Consider the following 18693-nt stretch of genomic DNA (forward strand, 5'->3'; position numbering starts at 1 on the left):
TTTACTGTCAGGGCCCAGGTCTGGCAGAATCAGTGCAGAAGATCTAGGTGCTGCTGTAGGCCATTCTTGGATGGGAACAGATGCACCATATCATCAGCAAACATTAGACATTTGACTTCCGATTCCTGTATTGTGAGACCAGGTGCTGCAGACTGTTCTGGTGCCCTCACCAATTTGTTGATATGTACTGTATGTTGAAGAGTTTGGGCTTAAGCTGCATCCCTGTCTCAACCCACAGCCCTCTGGAAAGAAATGTGTGTTTTTTGCCAATTTTAACCACACTCTTGTTGTTTGTCTCTCTCTGTTTCCCTCTATCTTCCTCCTATCACACTCACTAACTCAGTCTCTCTCTCTCCCAATTTCTCTATCTTTCTCCCATCACACTCACTAACTCAGTCTCTCTCTACAGCTCTTCCCTTACCTTGCTCTTTACCAAGCAGTCATATTACTTTTTGTATCAGTTTCATCTTGCTGGTTAAGAGCCAGGATTATTCAGCTACAATTATTTAATATTGATCAAAACCCTACCAGTGAACTGTTGAGTTCTTGGACAAAGTAATTGCACATATGTCCTGACATAATTCTGACAATGGAAAGACCATGCAATTAGATATGTTACAGACTCCCACACAATGTCCTGAAAAACTATACAAATGCCAATCACCCTAAATCCCTTGGAGAAAGGAAATGTAATCTAGTTATCGTTCAGCTTTCCTCCAGCAATGCCCATATACTTCTGCGTTTTATACCAGGCTATGTTTTCCATTCTCTGAACAATGGAATTTACTCTGCAACCTGCATCCTCATCCTCCACCCCCCTCCACCCAAACCCCAGCCAGCCCTCAGCAGCCAGCCCTCAGCAGCCAGCCCAGCCACCCAGCCAAGGTCAATTGCATTTCCACCTGTCATTCTGTGCTTTATGTACCTTTACGCCAAGGCAGGGAAAGAGAGCTGCACTATTTCTGCTCCGCTGCAAGGTGACTGCTAGGTGCACACACACACACACACAGGCTGTAGCTTTGGCGGAAGTGACAAGCTTTTCACAGGTACCAGGGGCAACGCTAGCTGCAGAGGCTGGCACAGAGAGGGACAGTGTGTATGTGTGCACGTGTGTTTGTGCTAGGGAGTGTGTGTGCTAGCGAGTGTGTTTGTGCTAGCGAGTGTGTGTGTGTGCTAGCGAGTGTGTGTGTGCTAGCGAGTGCTAGGCTGGCAGTTCTGGCACACAGAGTTCACAGCCCTCTAAACTCTGGACCATGGGAGGTGCTGAACAATGGAGTTGTTGACCATGCATGCTATTTCTATCACAGCCTCTGTCTCTCAGTTAGTCAGTCTCAGTCAGTCAGTCAGTATCTCAGACAGTCAGACAGAAAGGAGAGAGAAAGAGAGAGATAAAAAAACATTTTCTTATGTTTGGCTGTACCTGCTTTCAAAACAGCTTTATATTAACTGACCCATATCAAGATTAAGCTTTGAGCAAGAATTCCAGCTGTCCTGAAGCAGTCAATATCACTCAAAACCATGCTGTAATTACATTGTAAATACAGATAGCTATGAATATTTTAAAAGGGGATAATTAAAAGACAAAGAAAAAAACAAGCATGAAATTAGCCCTTTTGCGCCCCCGCAACACATTTAACGCTCTTCAGAAGGTGGAGCGGAGCCCAAGCTGCTTTCAAGTTTGCCAACATATTACTATTGTTTTATTTGTTATTCAGGAGCCAAGGGAGAGGAGAGTTGGGGAGAGAGAGGAACTAACAAGGCTGAGAGAGACTAGGAATTATAAAAGGCAACAAGTGAGGGAGAGAGAAAATTAGAAGTAGAGAATAAAACAAATCACCCTGACTTGTCAGACACTGAAGGCTGAGTGAGAACAGAAAGGCCACAATTATCTGAACATTGAATTCTAAACATTGTGGTAATGAGTGCGTCTTAGAGAAGATTAGCCATATTTCATTCTAATTCTCTCCTCTTTTGTGGAGCGTACAAAGAAAACGAGGGATGAAAGCGCGGGGGAAATAACATATAGACGACTACAGCAGTCAGAGAAAGATGGGGAAAGACAGTGAATTACCCGAGTTGATGCTGTCAATCACCATTGAAGCTTCACCCCTCCTCCTCCTCCCCTCTACTCCCCCATCCGTCCTCCCTTCTTCCAACCCCCTGTCAGTTTAAACCTTTAGAACACACACTTGTCAAAAGGCCCTTCACTCCGCCAACCCTCCTGACAGACAGTCTCTCAGCCTCTGCTACACACACACACACACACACACACACACACACACACACACACACACACACACACACACACACACACACACACACACACACACACACACACACACACACACACACAAGCCTGACAAGAGAGGAGGGGTAGTTAAGAGCGGTACTGTGCATTTCTGTGAGAGTAGCACAATAGGAACTCCAGATAGACAGATGCACTAGGAGGGACCTAGACATCTGTATTGTTCATGCTTGTTTGAATAAAGCTCTGTTGAAGGATGGGTCATAACACTACATGTACTGAAGATGTCATAGACACACAGAGAAAAGGAGAAGACGATGATGTTCACTGTCAACTTTGAAAGAACATGTTCAACCACATCTTGGAAATGTAACCTAATGTTGTTAAGAACCCTCGTAATGAACTGCATTGTGGGATTTTGGAGCACTTTATAGATTTACAGTTTACTCAGTGTGGTCCAATGCAGGCCTGCTCAAATCAAATCAAAATATTATTAGTAACATGCGCCGAATACAACAGGTGTAGACCTTACAGTGAAATGCTTACTTACAAGCTGCTAACCGACAATGCAGTTTCAAAAAATATATATGAGTAAGAATAAGAAACACGTAATTAAAGAGCAGCAGTAAAATAACAATAGTGAGACTATTCACAGGTGGTTACCGGTACAGAGTCAATGTGCTAAGGTACCGGTTAGTTGAGGTAATATGTACGTGCTAGCTAGCAGTACGGGCTTAGCTCTAATTGACAGTTGCTTTATTGTACAAGACATCTGGTTTATTCAGCTACCTCTCACTGTTTCCTTTATGCAAGCCTATGGTTGTAAAACTCAGGTAACTTTCACAAGGTGCTGGGCTAAAGAAGTAAACTTGAAAAGAACAGAGAGGCAGGGCCGGCATTCCCATTAGGCAAGATTAGGCCGTCGCCTATGGCAGCACTTGAATTTGAGGCGGCAATTCGACAATTTGCTGCTGCCCTGCGGCGCTCCTGATTGGCTACTACACCGCCCGCGGCACCCCAGTCACCAGCTCATAGCGTTGCTGCAGTTCCCGCCCCCATCCCATTCCCTCTTCTCCCGAAGTTCACTCCCACTATCCTTGGTCGCTATGGTGATGTGTGTTTACATGGGACTATCCAATTGTGAAACATTAATAAAAATTAATCTGCCAAATAAATAATTGTATTTTTTTTTTTACGTTTGTGTGTGATGAAGATGATTAGTGATTAAGGCAGAAGCCTAACCTAGCCTGTTAATGTTAGCTAGCTGCTACTAGTGGATATAATTATAGTGAATATTTAAAAAAAACAATAAGAAAAGAGGCACAATTTGTAAACCAAACAAGTTCGCTGGTGAAATGTATCAGCGTGCAGCAATGTCCATCAGCTTGTGTGGAGAATGACAAGCCTACGAGGACAGGCAAATCATTCGCCGAGAACGATGAGCCCCCGTTCGCTGATTCCAGCAGCGAAAAGGGCAAACCGGGGGAGTCTGAGCCACACACTTCCACTGATGATGACAAGAACAGGTGGTCGTACCAGGCCTAGCCACACCTCCAAACATTGCAGACGAAGACCCTACTATCTTGGACCCAGACTCCCCGTCCCCGATGACAGTGGTGGTGCTGCTGCTAAATCCGACTCCCAGACAAAAACATAAAAGATCCCAGTGAGTGGCCAAAATATATGAATATATATTTAGGGGATATGTTAGTGCAGGCTGGGCCACATCAGGATAAGGAGGGGAATTTCCCAAGAGATTAGGGGCAATGAACGTTTTTCGGTGGCCCACTACAATAGGAGGATGGCGAACGGAGAGAGAGTGGAGAGACCAAAGCTTGTCTATTCCAAGCAAAACCATGCAGCCTTCTGTTTTTGCTGCAAATTTTTTTCACACGAGTGCAAATCTGCGCTGGTCAGTGATGGAACCAGGGACTGGAAGAATCAGTTCCTCCTCCTCAGCTCGCATGAGAAGTCGCATGACCACCTAGATAGTTTCCAGAGGTGGAAGGAGCTGGAGATCAGGCTGGTGTCCAATCAAACTCAGACGATTTGATTTCAGGATCATGGACAGCTACCGAGAGAAAACATCGCTGACTGCAATGCAGCACCACAGGAGAGGAGAGGCCACTCTAGGTGGAGACGAAATAAATAAATGTTGATGTTGGATGATGTTGATGTTGTTCCGTTTGCGCTACCCCCTATAGCGCCTTACGGTCAGATGCCGAACAGTTGCCATACCAGGCAGTGATGCAACCGGTCAGGATGCTCTCGATGGTGCAGCTGTAGAATCTTTTGAGGATCTGGGGACCCATGCCAAATCTTTTCAGTCTCCTGAGGGGGAAAAAGTTTGGTAGTGGCCTCTTCATGACTGTCTTGGTGTGCTTGGACCATGTTAGTTTGTTGGTGATGTTGGCACCAAGGAACTTGAAACTCTCGACCCACTCCACTACAGCCCTGTCGATGTTGTAGCATAGGCCTATTAATTGGGCTGCTATTATGTTCTGTTCCTCCGACTTTTAGCGGAGGAAAAAATTGGCCCAATGCCAAACATATTGGGGGGCAGCAGATTTTTGTCTCGCCTACGGAGAGGTCCACACACTGAATATGCTCCCAGTTTGCCACCTTTATTGACAACGTCTCAATCCAACATGGATCTTCGTCAGGTCAGATATACTGCTGTAAATAATCAAGAAAAACAAGAATAAAAAGAAGATTGCCTTTCAGAGAGGAGTGGAGCTACTGAAACCATAGATAAAGCATTATGACAATTAAGAGGAGAGAGAAAGTGAGAGAGAGACAGAAAGAGAGGAGGGGAAGAGAGAGACAGGCAGAGAGAGGAAGAAAAAGAACGAGAGAGAGAAGATACAGTAGGAGAAAGAGAGAAACAGAGACTGAAAGACAGTGACAGAAAGAGGAAAACTCACATGGCCTAATTAGAAGCAAAGTGGTTTAATTGTCTCATGTAGCCGACTTAGCCTTAATCACACATACATGATTTGCAATCTCATGTGCAGCAGTAGGACTAGGCTACATGTGATGAATTACTGTCCTGTGGACCTCGGGCTAGGACGGTGCTCAGAATTCAATTAAGACATTCTCAAGCGGGGGACATTTTGATGGATGACAATGACGCTGGCAAAACACATGTGCCCTACTGCCCGTCCTTGTGCGGTGCATAGCTGTATAGCTGTATAGCACACGTGACATATGAGTGTATAGGGTGATGCAGAGGTCAGGTAGGCTACTCTCTCTCTCTCATCAACACTCACTGAATCTAATACTGGGGGACAGAAAACAACCAACAACTCAAAACATAATATCGATGCCCTATCACTCCCCCCTTTCGAAGCCACCGCACTCCCTCACACACACACACACACACACACACACACACACACACACACACACACACACACACACACACACACACACACACACACACACACACACACACACACACACACACACACACACGTGTCTCCTAGTGTCACTGCTTTTGCTGCTGCTCTCTGCAGCAGAGAGGGGGACACTGTTGCTGTGTGTAGTGCATGTTCTGCATCTGAGTGAGACCCTTAACTCAGAGAGCAGCTAGCGCAGACAGCAGCTTGTGCAGAGCGCCTCACAAGCAGCCCGCTAGTCTGCCTCCACTTGGCTACGGAGGAGATCGCCTGGGAATCAAGGCTTGCTGTTCTTCCAGCTGAGTGCCAGAGACACAGAGGTCACATCTTCTTTCATAGAGAAAGACGGGAGAGAAATGAATAAGAGGGTATGTGTGTGGTGGTGGCGTATTGCCGTGTGGACAGAAAATGACACCATTATTTTTTGCTAGATAGAGGGGAACACAAGTGACGTAGTTTAGAAATTGTGAAAGCCACAAGCCACAACACATTCTCTTTCTCCATAGTCCAGCCTCTCTGTCTGAGTCAGTCAGGCCATGGAAACATTTAGATGTACTATGAACTCGAGATGGGCATAATATAATAATAGAAACAATCAAATGTCAACCAAACAACTTCTCCATGTCATTTCAGCTACTGTAGCCTCAGCTCTGTACGTGGAGATAGCCAGGGTAATAATTCAGAATATTGACAGTACATGAACCAAGGCCATCTTTAATGCAGAAAATACCGGAATAATAATTATCACTGAATTACCACAGTGAATTACTGTAATGTTTATGTGTTAAATAATCCCATAAGGGACGGGTTGCCAACTGGCGATTTGACACGGAAATAACATGTCATTCATTCATTCACTCATCTGACATTAAAATCTGAAAACATGAAATTACCTTAATCATGTATTATCCTTCATGTACATTAATTAGATTGATAAACTGTAACATTTCAAACATAGTGCAACTGAAAATACCAGGGGGATATAGCCCTAGGCAAACATTAAATATGATTCATGATGAAAAAGGATCAAAACATCCTAGCAGAGACTACATTCTATTTCCCTTGATGAAGGCCAAAATTAATTTGGAGTATTTTTTGTAATTCAATAAATATTAATAAGACCAGATCATTCATTTATTATTTCATATTTCCCTTCTTTCATGGCAATTGCACTTCCTTCAGAGCACAATGTTGTCTGAAGGTAGCAAAGACGGCAAACACATGTGGCGTCTGAGATGGCGCTCTATATTCCCATGTCATGTTACTGAGGCATACAACGTCCACAAGTCAAACATTAAAACAATTGATTGAAAAAATTATTATATCAATGGTTCTCCACTATTTGATTGCTGATCAAGTGTGAAAAGTTCAATAAATTACAGTCTCATCATGCAGCTTCAGAATAGATAAAAAAATCTAAACATAAAGCCCAATGTTTGGATCACAACTAAAGTTGCATGAATAACTATAAATGAAGCATATAGAAGTTCCTGTTTCTTTGTTATCACTCAACACAGAATAGCACATGTGCGCACTCCCTCAAATACTTCAGAGAAAATATCCTTTCTATTTTATTCAGCTACGTTCAATTGTATTCTTCATTCTATAAAATAATGACACAGAATTCGAAGCAAATCTTGTCTGCTAAATGAACCAGTGTAGCCCACAGCCGTATTGCATAACCAGATCAGGGCCTAACATCAAGACAACTCAGGGTATGCTATTCTGTTCTTCATATTTTTCTTCATATTATGTTTTCTTCATATTATGATTCTTTAGACCTGTCTAAAATAAATTATGGATTTGTTGTGATGGATTTTTTCGACTTTTTCCAAATGTAGATGTTTCAAAGGTCTGCATCAGTGGCTTGTCGGCTATGAGTAGAAGCCAGGACATGCAACATGTATTTATGTTCATTAATGTTCAATTACCGTGAGACCGGCAGTTATTTTTTTCACAATCACCAAATTTCATGACCGCCACAGCACTAAGAGGCGCCGAACCAATTCTATATTTATACACTTGATGACTGATAGGGGGCGCTGTGTTGATGCCACATTGCCTCCATTTTGGCACTCCCCATTGTGAAAGAATATCTAGGAAACTATAGAAATACATTTATTCATGTCTTCATTCATGACACATTTATTCTATTACAGACACCTTAATGCATACTTTTAAATTATATTATGTCATCTACTCATAAAACATATATAAAAACAATGTTACTGTCCCCACGCCAACAATACAAATACTTAAATACATGTACCCACTGGAAAAAAATATGAACATACTGAGTTACAGTTATAAGGAATCAGTCAATTGAAATCAGTCAGCTTCTTGATATTCCACACCTGTCAAGTAGCTGGATTATCTTGGCAAAGGAGAAATGCTCATTAACAGGGATGTAAACAAATGTGTACACAGAATTTGAGAGAAATAAGCTTTTAGTGCTATGGAACATTTTGGGGAGTTTTTATTTCAGCTCATGAAACATGGGACCAACACTTTACATATTGCGTGTATATTTTTGTTCAGTACAATTTTGTCCTTGAAACATAATTGAAATACTTTAGAATTCCATTAATTTCTATGGAGGACTTCTCCTACTGGGTAGTGCCAATATGATCGACTGATGGCATCAAAGCCTCCTAATGGCCAATACATAGAATGCGCAATCCAGGGTTTATATACGTCATTGGGCCGAACCCGTCTGTAAATGTCATATAGAGCCATTGTCAGTAAGCAACATAACTCCAAAGAGGGATTTGGAACTGGTGCGTTATATCAGAGGGGCAGCTGTGAAACACCCAGTGGTACACATGGCAAGGTTGAAGTGCTGAGGTATGCCAACACCTCGTGCTTGACATCCTGTCCAGTGGATGTTGGGGATCACAATACACGCAAGCACAAGGCTACACATAGACCAAGACATACACTCACACACACGCAAGCGGCAAACTGCAGCAGATGAAGCATTACTATGGCATACAACTTCAGTCTCATATATAGACAGTAGAAAGAGCATAAATAATCATAAGTAATTGCCTGGAAGTCTGAAATCGAGACACACTACTTAAAATTATGCCACATTTTGACAACAATATTTTATTGTTCTAATAATGTTTTAATAATTACTCATATGACGACAAAATGTGTAGGTAATCGGCTAAACAGGTCTAATCACAAATGCAGCACGGACAGGTTAGGCTATTTATTCCCTCCCCTGTCCCCTTATCTTTCAACCTCTTTTTTCATCTAAAGGCTATTCAATCAACCCCCTGTCCCCCGGGGAAGTGTGGGTGCGCTTTATTGCATGTGTAGCTTTGAACAAACGGCACGCACAGGAGTGTGTGGTGCTATGGTTAATTCCTTGCTGTTCACGGGTCTATAGGATGTTTAGAAGCGAGAGTTGAGAACACCTGCCAAATCTGCTATACTATAACAACAGTTTCTAGGATTATTTTTTTTTAATTACCAATGAAGTATTGGTTTGTGTCTATGGTCCGTGCTCACAAAAGCGCTCTCTCCATCTCTCTGTTGTGTGTGTGTGTGTGTGTGTGTGTGTGTGTGTGTGTGTGTGTGTGTGTGTGTGTGTGTGTGTGTGTGTGTGTGTGTGTGTGTGTGTGTGTGTGTGTGTGTGTGTGTGTCGGTATCAGTCAGTCAGTCAGCGCGCGCTCTGTCCCTTTGCATGGCTCAGAGCTGAGGATAAAGATTTCCGGAGCGTTTCTCTCCGGTTCATACTACACTACCACCTTGTGGAGAGCTGCACTGTTCCAAGCAGGGACCGCCAATGAATGTGAGCAATGTCAAAAATAAAGTTCAGTTCTTTACAATACTCGCTTATAGGATATATTATATTTTTATTCCATAACCTATACTACCACTATTTATATACCACTACTACTACTATATATATATATTACTACTAAGCCTTCTACAACAACTGATAATAATAATAATAATAATAACAATAACAATAATAAGAAGTACCAGTAGAATAATAATAGCCTGCAATTGTTATTACCAATTCGTATAAAGAAATAATAATAATAATACATGTGCCCCTTCAAAATGACAAAAGTACCTGGGACTTGTACACCAAAGCCAACAAAACACGTTGTTTTTCTCTGAAAACAAACAAACACACCAAGACGGACCGATGCACACTATAAATGCCCACCACCACCCCTTACTCTCACAGAGCGAAGGACGACGCGATATGAGAATAATGAAGCAGTAGCAGGAGCCAGGAGGATAGGGTGGACTTGGTCTCGGTCTCGGTGATGTGATGTCCACTGTTTGTCCAAGCCAAAAGACACGTGTGACGAACATTCAATGCGAACACACATTTTCAAAGGAGCCAGGGTGATTTTATAGCAGATATGAACGAAAATCAACATAGAGGGTATAGACAATTTAAAGTACAACCCCGATACATTTGAAACATAACGGACAAATGTGTGGGGACTGTTGCGGCACACAAAATAACACTTTGTTCGTGCGCAACGCGCACGAGTGTCAAGGGTAGCCAAACACCTTGCGCTGCGCACCAGCCAGGCAGACACCGAACTGTCAGTCAGTCACTCACCTGCTTGTGAAGAGCTCGTCCGAAACATCGCAGAAGTGAGCAGAAAGCCGAAGCAACAAAGAACCGATGCTAGTAACTTCATTTTCAGGGGTTCGCAGTAACTCCTTTGATTCACATGTCCAGAAGCAAAAACCCTTTCGGATTGAAAAAGATGAAAACGTATACGTAGCTTGTTGTGTCAGTTTACAGTTAGGTTATTAATTTGGGTTAGTAGGCTAATTAGTCCAACTACTTCTTCTCCCCGTCTGGTTTATGTCTTGTGAATAAAAGTTCAAACAGATTGATTAGCTTCCAACCAGGTTCCAAAGTAGCGCTGTAATATGGCTTGTCAAAATAGTAAAGCAATGCTCATCATGCCAATACTCTCTCCGAGTTGGACACCGTACGAAGCGACGTCTCGCAGTCTAAGAGACACACCCCTTGCATGTTTGTGTCCTCCCACAGTCAACAGGATTGGTCGACGGTAGTGCTGATTTATTGAAGCCCTCCTCCTAGAACTCCAGGGAGGCTCCCATTGGCTCTTTGAAGTTGCCAAAATTCTTGAATTTGTTGCGTCGGTTCCCGTCGTGTCCCTCGAACGTGTATAATACCTGTTTTGGGAGACCAACATGTAAGCACAATAAACTATATACAGGCATTTATTCTTACCACTTAAAATATTCTTGAGGTTACATTTCTAGAGACAGATATCTAAGTGATAATAATTAATAACATTATGAGTAGCATAGGCAATGGTATTTATTGTCTTAGATAATGTGTTGTTTAAAATAGGACTGAATTCGTTGTGATTCAGCTTTGACTTTTGAATAAAAAACAAAACAAATGACAACTGAAGTTCGAGTAATTGGATAGAATGTAAATAGTGTGTGTCCACATCAGAACGACCTACCTCTCAATAACACCCCTCTCTCTCTGTCGCACCTCAAGAGAGGTGTGAACACCCTCTGAGCTGCAATATGCCAAAACGTCTGGTCAGAAATGCAAATTGTTCTATGTTGGGCGCACATAGGATGTACACGGACACACACATACACGTACACACACACACACACCCCCAAACCTTCTGCATGTTGTTTTTCCCTTAATTAAACTGTATTATGAATATACATGTTACAATGTTAAAGAGAACTGTAGAATCAAGGTAAATGATAACGTACACATATTAATGTGTTGATTTGTAAGGAAACCTGGCCTATAATGATGAATGGCAGACATAATATTGGGTAATTTTTGAACTGCAGCATAATCCAAAGAAATATTCAGAGCTTCAGAGAATATATAATTAACTTATAATTCTAGAATGATAATGGTATGAAAATATGAATCAGTGAGAGACTTGGAACATCTGGCATAAGTGTTGAGCACCAGTTTAAACCCCCCTACGCTTAAAGGTCATGAACAGACAAAATTATGTTTTTCTTGAAATTGGACGATATTTGAAGGAAACCAGATCAAAGTATGATGACAAAACTATGGAAAGGGACTGTTGCTTCTAGACTGAACAAAAAAAATAACACAACATTTGAAGTGTCCCATGTTTCATGAGCTGAAATTAAAGATTCCAAAAATGTTCAATATGCATAACAAAAAAAAAAGTATCTAACATTTTGTGCACACATCCGTTACATCTGTGTCTGCGAGCATTTCTCCTTAGCCAAGATAACCCATCCACCTGACAGGTGTGGCATATCAAAAAGCTGATTAAACAGCACGATCATTATACAGGTGCACCTTATGCTGGGGACATTAAAAGGCCACTAAAATGTGCAGTTTTGCCACACAACACAATGCCACACATGTCTACAGTTTTGAGAGAGTGTGCAATTGGCTTCACGGTTGGGATGGTGTTCTTCGGCTTGGAAACCTCCCCCTTTTTCCTCCAAACATAACAATGGTCATTATGGCCAAACAGTTCTATTTTTGTTTCATCAGACCAGAGAACATTTCTCCAAAAAGTACGATCTTTGTCCTCATGTGCAGTTGCAAACCGTAGTCTGGCTTTTTTATGGCGGTTGTGGAGCAGTGGCTTCTTCCTTGCTGAGTGGCCTTTCAGGTTATGTCGATATAGGACTCGTTTTACTGTGGATATAGATACTTTTGTACCTGTTTCCTCCAGCATCTTCATGAGGTCCTTTGCTGTTGTTCTGGGATTGATTTGCACTTTTCGCACCAAAGTATGTTCATCTCTAGCAGACAGACGGCTGCAGTGGTCCCATGGTGTTTATGTTTGCGTACTATTGTTTGTACAGATGAACGTGGTACCTTCAGGCGTTTGGAAATTGCTCCCAAGGATGAACTAGACTTGTGGAGGTCTAAAATGTTTTTTTCTGAGGTCTTGGCTGATTTCTTTTGATTTTCCCATGCTGTCAAGCAAAGAGGCACTGAGTTTGAAGGAAGGCCTTGAAATACATCTACAGGTACACCTCCAATTGATTTAAATGATGTCAATTAGCCTATCAGAAGCTGCTAAAGCCTTGACATATTTTTCTGGAATTTTCCAAGCTGTTTAAATGCACAGTCAACTTAGTGTATGTAAAATTCTGACCCACTGGAATTGTGATACAGTGACTATGTAAGTGAAATAATCTGTCTGTAAACAATTGTTGGAAAAATGACTTGTGTCATCCACAAAGTAGATGTCCTAACTGACTTGCCAAAACTATAGTTTGTTAACAAGAAATTTGTGGAGTGGTTGAAAAACGAGTTTTAATGACTCCAACCTAAGTGTATGTAAACTTCCAACTCCAAATATATATATATATGTATAATTGATATAATTTAAATGTTGTTTGAATTGCTTTGTGTATTACAATGCTCACTGATTCCAAGTTGCTTGACATACAGTAGGCCTTTCAAAGAGCTTTCAATAAAGGCGAGGTCATGAATATAAGCTCCGCCCACTCAGCCTGTCTTTTTAAACTTCCTGGTAGTTAGCCATGGGAGAGAAAGTAGTTTTCAGAGTGACTGTTCAGGACCTTTAAATGTTAAGCAAATAGCCCTGTTTCACTTTCTGTCCTTCTTTCATGTTCTCTTCAAATGATCCTTGAGTCCTTCCCCAAAGACTTTGAACATTGGAAGTTTACAATGCTCACTTTGCAGAAAGTCACAAAGGACTGTTTTCTGCAGCACTGCAACTGTAGTTCTGACCTTTCACCACAGGGGGGAGGTAGACTATCACCTCAGAGGTCACAGCGTCACGATGCATTTAGCATAAAGCTAGCAGGTGGGATGACTCAATGTGTGCCTCATGTGTGCCTCCCAAATGGCACCCTATTCCCTTTATAGTGTGCTACTTTTGACCAGAGCCCTATGGGCCCTAGTGACATGTAGTGCACTACATAGAGAATAGGGTGGGATACACACAGTGACTCAAGCAGGTACCAACAAGTTTACTGTCTCAGTGTCTTTTAATTTGACACATTGGAACATCTTATCATTTAGACACATGGTTATTAAAATACGACTCAGTGTGATGAGCATTTAATATCACTGACAAGTGATTAAGAAATATTAAAATTAGTTTTCAATTTTAATCGGGGCTGCGGCTTATTCTCGCTCTTAAGCAACTCCAGTGACTGCCGTTTATCATTTTAATAATACCTCAAATGCAATTCAGCCCACTCTATTTTTTTCTTCAATTTCATTATATATATTTTAAAGATCGCTCCTCTGACAGTATCTTCTTAATGCTGTCAATTACATAATTTATTCCACAGATTATTATGAAACAGAATCATAAAACGATAAGGTTGTGTGTGTGTGTGTGTTTGTGTGTGAGTGTGTGTGTTTGTCTACCTGCCTGCCTGCTTTAGCTCCCCTGGTGCCAGTGGTGTAGCTAATCTAATACATAAGTCCATGATTTGTTTAATGGATGAGACTTTGCTGCATGAGGCGAGCCAATAAAACCATAGCAGCCTCCAGAGGGCTAATGCCTCATAATGATTCCACACACACAATGTTCTGCAACTTATGAAGCAACTTTATCATACTCCTCCTCACACATCACAGTGCTTATTTGTTTCATTGCTACCCTGCAACCAATGCAATCTCTCCCCCTGCAGCAAAGGGTATTCACAAAGGCTTGCAACCCAAATGTAACCATATTCCCTATATAGTGCACTATTTTTGACCAGAAGAAGTGCACTATATAGGGAATAGGGTGACATGTGAGATGCATTTGTGGGCATTCATTCAACAGCCTGTCTGGCTGTCACAATATATTAACCACGTGTTGAATCAGAAAGGGAAGACAGCAGGCAGACTGTATTCAATGTATAGTAGTGTATCGTTATTTAATGTATAGTACAAGGTAACTGCAGATTGAATACCAATAATCACATTACTAACCATGTATGTATTTGCCATTGGAAAGTGTGCCTTGACTGCATGGTACTCTAGGAAATAATCTCATGTACAACATGTTAATTGAAATGCTGAAAGTATACACTGTTACCTGTTTTTAACATTTTATCAGTAATTTACCGCGACTCGTCAGTGAAGAGCACTTTTTGCCAGTCCTGTCTGGTCCAGCGACGGTGGGTTTGTGCCCATAGGCAACATTGTTGCTGGTGATGTCTGGTGAGGACCTGCCTTACCACAGGCCTACAAGCCCTCAGTCCAGCCTCTCTCAGTCTATTGCGGACAGTCTGTGCACTGATAGAGGGATTGTGCATTCCTGGTGTACCTCGGACAGTTGTTGTTGCCATCCTGTACCTGTCCAGTATGTGTGATGTTCGGATGTACCGATCCTGCGCAGGTGTTGTTACACATGGTCTGCCACTGCGAGGACGATCGGCTGTCCGTCCTGTCTCCCTGTAGCGCTGTCTTGGGTGTCTCACAGTACGGACAATGCAATTTATTGCCCTGGCCACATCTGCAGTCGTCAGCCTCCTTGCAGCATGCCTAAGGCACGTTCATGCAGATGAGCAGGGACCCTGGGCATCTTTCTCTTGGTGTTTTCAGAGTCAGTAGAACGGCCTCTTTAGTGTCCTAAGTTTACATAACTGTGACCTTAATTCCGTACCGTCTGTAAGCTGTTAGTGTCTTAACGACCGTTCCACAGGTGCATGTTCATTAATTGCTTATGGTTCATTGAACAAGCATGGGAAACAGTGTTTAAACCCTTTACAATGAAGATCTGTGAAGTTATTTGTACTTTTACAAATTATCTTTGAAAGACAGGGTCCTGAAAAGGGACGATTCATTTTCTGCTGAGTTTATTTATGGAGGAGACAGGCCGGAGTAGCAGCAAGTCTCAAACCTTTAATGGTTGAGAAATAATGTGGGAGGAGAAAGAATTGCTGGCTCATTAACATATTTTAAGGCATGTCTTATAAGTCGCTATATTTCTTGCACCCGTTAATGAGAGTACTGTACCAATTTAAGTGATATGTAGTAGTAGTTCTCTAACAATTACATTTATGTAGGGAACATATAAGAGTTGTAGATTGTAAACTTTTTAATCGTAAGCCCTCTGCAGATCCATCAACAGTTCTAGACACTGGAAGAGGGGTGGAGGAGGGACTAAACCCCAGACCTGGAGTAAGGGGAACACAACATTTGACCTCTGGATCTAGGGTACTCTTGTGTGTCTGCTTGTGCCTTGGGTTGTCCTTCCTCCACTGTGTAGATCCAGCAACAGTACCAGCAGCAATCCAGATCCAATTGGTCAGCACCAGACTACCAGATGAGGTGCGGCGGAGGGAGCAAAGATTACACCTTTACCCAGAGAGAGCAGGCCTCAGAGAAGTATCACTGTTGACCTCTGTGTCTAGGGCTCCCATGTGTGTCTGCTTGCTCCTCAGGTTGTCCTTCCTCCCCTCTACAGATCCCGACCCAGCACCTGCAGCAGCCTCAGTTCCTGGTTCCCGGTTCCTGTTTCCCCCCGGCCCCCGGCCCCCGGCCCCCGGCCCCCAGACCCAGTACCAACCCTTGGCCTCCAGTCCCGGTCCCAGCACGACATCCATTCCCGGCCCCAACACCAGTACCAACCCAGGATTTACTGGTCCAAGCCACAACACCAGCACAAACCCTGGACACAGCACCGACCAAGCACAATTGTCAATTCCATTCAGCAACAATATCTCTGACTATCTTGTTGTAATTCAAATTATTTTGAAGACCAATGTGTCCTTAACTACAACATTTTCGGTAACCGTCACAGAGACGTTTTACTTGCTGTGACTGTGACTGCCCTGACTGTACGTTGCTAATAACAAGAGCGCCTGCTAAATGACCAAAATGTAAATGTAAAAATGAAAACTTGCAAAGAACACTGGGTAATATGTCGCTGCATGGGCAATTCCAGTAACATACTGTAAATTATATTACAGTGACATTTCTGGTACCGTAAAATGGATTACAGTAGCTGGACTGTAAAATAAGTTATAGTAACATATTGGCCAATTGCAGTCAGTAAGTTACTGTCAATTTTACACTAAATGTTTTACAGTGTACATTAAGAAGTGCAGGATACTGTGGGCAACACATCATTCCACAACATAATTAAGCATGTCAAAAACATAATTTGAAAAATCTGGAAATCTAAAGACAACAGAGAACATGACAGACAGTTCTGTTTCTCTCCTTCTAAGCATCTATTCCCTTCCAATATAATGTCTGAGAAAATAAAATACATTCATATTTTATTCAAAGAGTGATTCATGTCCAATTCTGAGACACTGACAATATTCCAAATGGCACCCTATTCCCTATATAGTGCACTAATTTTGACAAGAGCCTTCTGGGCCCTGGTCAATAGTAGTCCATAGGGAATAGGGTTCCGTTATGGGACGCAGACCCTGACTGTGGCTGTGGAGAAGCTGCAGTGCATATATGTATGTTTGTAAGAGCTCAACTTTTATTTGAATAGATTAAGAATACATTCAAGGTTTTACATGTCCTCTTCACAAACAGATATTCTGTTCCCAGAAAGGCAAACGCTTTCAATGACAAACTTTACTGTAGAGTAGTGTACACTGGCTTCATTAGAGTGTATAGTGGATAAAGCGAACCAAACACATAGGAGTGTGTCGGCACACAGTATAAGCCTCAGCATGCTTTATCTAAAATGCTAAATAATTATATCAAATGTCTACTCGTGTGACTGTAAGGTGCATTTCATTGTACCGCAAATTACATGAAATGCTTTGAAAGGCTTTTCATGGCTCACATCAACATCATCATCACATCGTCACAATCTCTATTGCGCTCCACACTGCCCTCACCCAATTCCTATGTATGAATGCTGTTCATCGATTACAGCTCAGCATTCAACACCATAGTCTCCTCCAAGCTCATAACCAAGCTAAGGACCCTGGGACTGAACACCTCCCTCTGCAACTGGATCGTGGACTTCCTGACGGGCCGCCCCCAGGTGGTGAGGGTAGGCAGCAACACATCCGCCGCAACTGACCATCAACACAGGGCCCCCCCCCAGGATGTGTGCTTAGTCCCCTCCTGTACTCCCTGTTGACCCATTATTGTGTGGCCGCGCACGGCTCCAACACCATCATCAAGTTTGCTAACGGACTGATCTTGGACTACAGGAAAAGGAGGGCGAGCATGCCCCCATCCACGTCAATGGGGCCGTAGTGGAGCGGGTCGAGAGCTTCAAGTTCCTCTGCGTCCACATCACTAAGGAATTAACATGGTGCAGACACACCCACAGAGTTGTGAAGAGGGCAAGCCATAAGACTGCTAAACAAGAGTGCTAAACAAGACTGCTAAATAGCTAATCAAATGGCTACCCAGACATTGACCTTTTTTGCACTGACTCTATGCACACACACTGGACTCAACCCACACACTCACACATACTTACACTGACACACACACACACATACTTACACTGACACACACACACACACACACACACACACACACACACACACACACACACACACACACACACACACACACACACACACACACACACACACACACTACCTACGTCCACACATAACACGCACACACATACATACTGATGCCACACACACGCACCATCACACACACACATACACTTTCACATTCACCACATACGCTGCTGCTACTGTCTTATCTATCCTGTTGCCAAGTCACTTTACCCCTACCATTATGTCAGAGGACGCTGGTGGGGGGAGCTACAGGAAGACGGGCTCATTGTTATGGAATGAATGGAACAGAGTCAAAAATGTGGTTTCCATATGTTTGATGTGTTTGTTATTGTTCCATTTATTCCATTCCAGTCATTACAATGAACCTGCCCTCCTAGAACTCCTCCCACCAGCCTCCTCTGCTATATGTACATCAGTATCTCAATTACTTTGGACCTCTGCACATCTAACGGTACTGGTGCTCCCTGTATATAACCATGTCATTTTTTTACACGTTAATGTTATTCGTTATTCATTGTGTATTTATTCCTATTTACACTATAACATTTTTTAAAATAATTTTTATCTTTAACTCTGTATTGTTGG

The 18693-nt window shown here is 42.4% G+C and overlaps 1 protein-coding gene across 1 annotated transcript in view; it reads right to left on the reverse strand.

Annotated features, from left to right (window-relative positions):
* LOC120064212 (proteoglycan 4-like) overlaps positions 1 to 10606 on the reverse strand; it is a 43862-nt gene extending 33256 nt beyond the window's left edge. Inside the window, exon 1 of the mRNA XM_039014616.1 lies at positions 10235 to 10606. The gene's annotated coding sequence lies outside the window, so the exon portion shown is untranslated. The remainder of the gene's footprint in view (positions 1 to 10234) is intronic.
* Between the last annotated feature and the right edge of the window lie 8087 nt (positions 10607 to 18693).

Source organism: Salvelinus namaycush, chromosome 19, assembly GCF_016432855.1.
Source record: "Salvelinus namaycush isolate Seneca chromosome 19, SaNama_1.0, whole genome shotgun sequence".
NCBI lineage: Eukaryota > Metazoa > Chordata > Actinopteri > Salmoniformes > Salmonidae > Salvelinus > Salvelinus namaycush.